Source organism: Nematolebias whitei, chromosome 19 (genome assembly GCF_014905685.2).
Source record: "Nematolebias whitei isolate Nwh7 chromosome 19, NemWhi1, whole genome shotgun sequence".
Taxonomy (NCBI): Eukaryota; Metazoa; Chordata; class Actinopteri; order Cyprinodontiformes; family Rivulidae; genus Nematolebias; species Nematolebias whitei.
Window position 1 is genome coordinate 2,574,611 of NC_056516.1, and position 6,500 is coordinate 2,581,110.

The 6,500-nt window shown below is 40.2% G+C and overlaps 1 protein-coding gene across 1 annotated transcript in view; it reads right to left on the reverse strand.

Annotated features, from left to right (window-relative positions):
* Window positions 1-6,500, reverse strand: part of LOC119426017 (trafficking protein particle complex subunit 9) — a 505,336-nt gene that overhangs the window by 76,767 nt on the left and 422,069 nt on the right. The window lies entirely within an intron of this gene.

Here is a 6,500-nt window from a genome sequence, read left to right on the forward strand (position 1 = left end):
TTAAAGTTATCAGTTATCAGATAAATAATATATGTATCATTTTATATATATAGGTATAGTTTCTTTTTCATTGCATTTTATTTATTTTGTTTTTAATGAAATGAATAAATTTCTAAAATAAAAAATAAAATAAAAATAAAGCACTTCAGATATGACGATGATTTTCAGAAAAATATGTGGCGTTGATTATTTATCTGATAACTGATAACTTTAAATTGTGTTGATAGGCCAAGTAAAAAAAATTGGCCTATCAACACAATTTTAAAACCGTTGTACAGTTTAAAGACTATACTTCTACAAATTAAAATGAGTCTGAGAGGCTGTGTCTTTCCCACTAAAGCGTGACTATCATGCCCCAGCGTATCGATGGACTCCACAGGAAAAAAAACGGCTGTCAAAGTAGCTGATGCCAGACACTTGAGTTTGTGGTGAAATTGCGGCCTGCCGCCTATTATTGAGAAACTAAGCTTAGAAACGTCAACTCTCATGTGTAAAACAGGCCTAAAATTTATTTTTTTGTCTTCTACCAGGAGGACCAAAGGAAGTGACACAAAACATAATTACATTAAATTGCATGATGTTATGGAAATTATAGAGATGCTTTATGTGATAATTCCAGACATTGGTAACATGGATGAGAAGTAAAAGCAGAAGGTTAATGGATAGATCCAGGTATACAATATGTTACCTGAAGCTGCTTAAAGTTGACAAGGTTTAACAGGCCAGTGGATCTCTGCAGCTCCCGCCCTCTCATCAGAGCTTTATTGTCATAATGTCAATAGAGAGGCAGCTAAATCTTGTTAAGGAGTGAATATCCGATACAATTATACACAACGGATGAGAAAGACCTCTGTGCCTCTTAGGCAAGGTCTAATTACCCAGAGCAGGTTGGATTCTGTTTGATATAATGAAGAGGTGGGAGAGTGGCTGTGTTGCTGATGAGAACCAAGATCAGAGCATCGGGCACAACCTCTTGATGTGAAACATAATCAACAACACTTTCATTTATTATTTCAGCAATCTGATAAACAGAATAATTGTAGTAAAACGAGTCTGTGTATGTTTTAATCTAAACCCCACTGTATGACAGTATCAAACAACTTTCACCATCTGAGAGCTACAGTTTTATTTCATTTTAAATTGAGGACAAACATTCAAATATATTGCAATTAGGATTTAGGAAAACATATAACGTAGTCAGATACAATGTAATAAAAGAAAACCTAATTTATATGAAAACTAAATTTAAGTGGCAGGAATAAAAATAAAAAAGTGAAATCAGGTCCATTTTTTTTATTATAGCCAGAAGCTACTACTCCTTGAGTTTATTATGTTTTTAGTTATTTCTCCATCCCAGCTTCTCAGACTGTCTTTATAATAGGAAAATACTCTGAGAAAATACAAAGCTCTCCAAGCACCAATATTCTAAAAGACAATAAAACAGAAGCACAGGGTTACAAGTTTATATTCATATCAGACACAAACAGGCAAATTGGCTCGTCTACTTGAATGCCTGACTCTTTTTAACTAATCCTATGCAAAACTGACCCAACACAATAATTTAATCCATTTTCTGTTTTCTAAAACCACCTTCTAAACAATTTACTTCCAAACAAAATAGAGCTTAAAACAGAAATTCCCTTTGCATCTAAACACAAGCAGTATGCCGATGTTCCACGTAGCTGAGGGATATAAATAGCAAATGTTTGTGTCACAAATCACGCCCCTTAGATTATATTTTCTGTCACCCTAATCACTTTTTAAAGTTTTCAGTAAATCTGTCCTGTAAGCTTCATTTATTCTGTCCGCTCCTGTAGTGTTTATTTATACATGTGCGTTTTAGTTTGTCTTCTCTGCATGCTGGTAGAGGGCGTCTTCACTGTTTGTTTAGCTTTGTCTTCACAGCAGCCAGCAGCAGCTGATTAGAGCTCAACAGGCTGCACCTGTCACTCTCACCCTATATAAGCTTCACTCTTTTTCCTCTTCAGTACCCGGTAGTTGAAAACAGTTTTCGGCAAGTAGATACCTTGCGTTCTTGATCATATTTTGTTCCCCTCTAGCCATAGTGTTCCCCTGTCATAGATTACCTGTTCTCCTCGTTCCTGTCCCGCTCCTAGTTCCTGTCCTTACCTCTCGGTTTGACCTCCCGGCTCCTGGACCCATGACTTACCTGGACTTCTTCTCTCGCTCTACCCCTTGATTGTTAAGCCTTCCGTCTTCTGATCTGACCTTCGCCTGTACGACTATGCTTCTTGGTCAGCTCCTCCGGTCCCTTCAGTCATCTGCCCTTTGGTTTTGGACCCTGGCTCGTTGGACCACGACTCTGCACCTGACGGACTCATCACCTGCCTGTCGCTGCGGCCAGCTGTAGTCCCCCACCGGACTCAGCTCCTCCAGCAGCGGTCCGGATCAGTTGGAACAACTCCAGCCTCCAGAGCCCCCAAAATCATCTGAGACGGTTAGTGGTCCTCCTTATTTGACTTTTCTGCTCCCCATAGTCTCCTGCACGACTACTAACTGATCTCTGTCTCATAGACTTGTCCCTGATCCGGAACCTGAACAAGAACCAGCACCTGAACCAGAAACAGTACCAGAACTGGCCCAAATGCAATATTCCACCTAGAAAATAAATATCTTTTTTTTTTTTACTTTGTGTAGTGATTTTGGTCCAAACCTTAGGGGGTTCATTACAGTTTGTAGTTTTGGAGATGAGCGTTTTTCTGGACTGGAATTGAACAGGGATTGCAAGTAAATCTTAATGGTTTTGGTGCAAGATATTCAAGTGCGTAAGAGTTACGCTGTGGAGAAGAAGATAGGTAATTTATTATTATTTTTTGCTTGTCCGAGGCAACACAGAGTGACAGACCATTGTGTTTGGTAGGAGCAACTTTTTCCACTATCAGGTGCAATGCCTGGGGTGGCCAATGGTGGTCTTGGCCACCATAGTTTAATCCTCAGCCACCTTAATTATTTGAGGAAATTACACTTATAAACAATATAAAAACTAAAAAGCATAGCTTCCTCAAACAATTGGGGTGGCCGGTTTATATATGGTGGTGACAATGTTGTAGTAACCTGTTTTTTGATAGGGACTTTTTTACACCCAGAGGCTGCCACACACCAAAATGGAAGTTAACACATTGCATATTTTAAAAGTAGAGATGCAATGTTCACATACGATACAGATCTTTTGAATGGTTCTTTACAACAATAAGAACCGAGCAGCACATAAGAAAGAGCCATTACTAATTTAAAAAAAATTTCCCTCGTAATTTCTTTGTTTTCCCTCTTCAAATGCAGACAATTGCTCCTTCGCTTTTTCACGAGAAGAGGGGAACAGGCAAAACGGAGGAGTGCAGCAACTCAGGAGGGGAGGGGGGTTCCCTTTTTACAAGACAAGTATTCATTCATTCAACCTTTAGTTATATAGAATAATCCCATTGAGCCTCGGGGACTCATTTACAAGAGACCTGATTTTAACAAAGAATGATGACAACAGTGGACAACGACGACAGCAATAGACAATCATAAAGGATGCGTACAAATGTAACATTTTTTTACAAGTGAAAATAAAACGGTAATTAAAAGGAAAAGTAGCAACAAAACAAACAAAAAAAAAAACCAGCTAGGTTATAAGGCGATGTAGAACAATAAAAACAGGAACATGTCTGCATTGATTTTTCCCAGGAACTTAACAGATGTTTGAAGCCACTTAGAGAGGTCAAAGGTTGAGAGCTTCAGATCTTTTTGCAAGGTATTCCAGGAAACAGGAGCGGAGTAGGAGAAGGTTCTTTTGTCTAGTTCAGTCCTCACTGAGGGAACACTGCAGGTAATAATGTCCTGAGAGCGCACGCTGTAGCTGCACTCACACAGAGACATGAAGGAGGAGATGTATGAAAGCAGCAGACCAAGAAGTGATTTAAAGATGAAAATGTACCAGTGAGAGAGTCTGCGTGAAGTTAATGATGACCAGTTTACCAGTAGATACATGGTGGAATGGGGGGTACGGTAGTTACAGACAGTTTTATGAATCTTAGCGCACCATGATAGGCAGCATCCAACATCTTACTCCATGCCATACAGCCGTATGTGCCATCACTGACTTTAAAAGTTGAAAGGCTCTTTGAAACAAATGGCCTATTAAGATTTGGTTCCTTTCAAAGAGTCATATATCTCATCTCTATTGTGAAGTTATAGAGCTCACAAAGATCAAATATATACATATATAGTGGCAGCCATCTTGGATTTTGACTTGGCAACCCAAAATGAGATTCGGTCCCTCGTCTAATTTTCAAGTTATTGTGCTATAATATGTGTGCCTTTCAACGGGTGGATTAAAATGACACAAATCATGCTAAGAAAAAGAAAACTATAAATCCATCCATTTTATTTACTCGTGTTCATTTCCTGGGTCCTGGGCAGCTCGTGTTCATGTCTAGCAGTCATTGTGTGAGAGGCAGGGACACCCTGGACAGGTCTCTAGTCCATTACAGGGACACATACAAACAAGACAAACAACCATTCACTCTTTCACTCACACCTAGGGACAATTTAGAGTTACCAATAAGGCTAGCATGCATGTTTTTAGTCTGTGGGAGGAAACCACCTGGAGAAAACCCAGGCTTACACAATGAGAAAATGTGAACTCCACCAGAAAGGACCCAGGCTGGGAGGTGATCCTGCGACTTTCTGCACCGACATGTTGCCCGACAGAAAACTAAAATAATTTTTTTTAAATCTGATTCTTGGGTTGTGTCCAAATTAAACAGCAAGTGAAAACAGAGCAGTGGATTACTGCTTCGGTGCTGTGTCTCCGCCAGAAAAAACAATTTGTAGAATCTGCCATCACTGCAGACAGTTGGCAAAATTACATCCACTTTTTATGTATGAATGAATCGTTCATGACCAAGAGCTGAGGCTGCTGTTTACTGCAGAGAGAGGATGAAGATGGTATCACACCCAGCATGATGAATGCTGGGTGTGATACCATCATCAGACATGAGTGAGATTAGAAGTAATCCTCTGAATAAACGAAAAGATTAATGAAGTGAGGGCCAAAAAGAAAAGGTGTGATGCTGCCAACGACACATTCCTCTCCTCCTGAACAAATAAAAAATATCTTTCTAAGAATAGCTGCACTCGCCTCTGGTCACGAGCTGTGACTGCAATCATCATTAGCACCTTTGTGGTGCGATTCTCAACAAAGATATGTTGCAGTGTGGCAGATGATGTTTTGCAGCTAGCTGCTGCTATTTTAAATGCTAAATCTCTGCACAGAGATGCAACACGCTGAAGAATTATGAAGTAATGGCATTTAAATTCCTTTGAGCTGATGGGATGATATTAAGAAGGTCAGTCTTGGGCATGAGCAAACTGTACACCAATGGGATTTTAATAGTGAATATTTGTAGTGTCGACACATATTCCCTCATCCATCTTTCCCTCTCCATTTAAAATCCTTCATTTCCCATCTTTAAAACTCTTCTATCTTGCCAGTAAATCATCCAGATATTTTCATAAATGTCTGTTGTAATTAAGCTGTGTTATTGCTTCAATCAGAATAATCACGTGTACAATGTTTGATGTTAAACTTTGATTCTGTTAATAAATGACCGCATTCATTTTGATGGGTCAAAGAAAATTAACGTCTCACGTCACTGATCTCTGTCACATATCTGTCAAGTAGCTCGAAAAAGAGAGAACCCGTTTAAATTAAGTATAATATCAGGTACTTGAACTAGTCCAGATATTGTAACATGTAGTGGAGCTCCGAAGCTAACGAAGCTAACCGACCTATCTCACTACATTTCTGGTCATGGTCTTGAGTTGTAAAAGGGTAGAGTGCCCTCTCCGGGTCGGGGAGCAGGTCCTGCCCCAAGTGGAGGAGTTTAATGCCCCTTTTGCACTGCCCCTAATAAGCCCCAATTCTGGGCAGCCCACCACAGAAAGAACCCTTTTGCACCAGTACTTTAGTATTTTTAGCTGATTTGAGGCTGATTCAGGACCTCATCCCTGCTTCTCTGGTGGGACCAAGCGAGCTCAGTCGAGCTGAGTTTGGACCGAAATGTGAATGCAGGACTCTGATTGGTCAGGGGGAGGAGTCACTTGATCTCAGAAACTTTTCACTGAGCCGCCATTTGCAATTTCTCTGGATGCGGAGCAGCGGCTGGATCTATTTTTAAGATTTTAAAAACAATAATGACAACGCCATGTTCAATTCTGAAGTCCAGGCATTTTTTGTGTTTGGTGACCAACTATAAAATTTGAGCGAGCGCTGTCACCACGGAGGATCATACGAGCTGCTGAGACGTTGAAGCCCGCGAGGCCGAACCCCGAGCCCCGGACTCGCCTGCTCACAAAGGCCGGATTCGAGCCCTGGCAGGCGGGAGGATCGGGATGGAGGGACGGAGGGTGGAAACGTTTTTTAAAAACATTTTATGTATAAAAAAATAACACAAAGTTTGTTTTCTCAGTCATCCAGGTATATAACAACAAAAAAG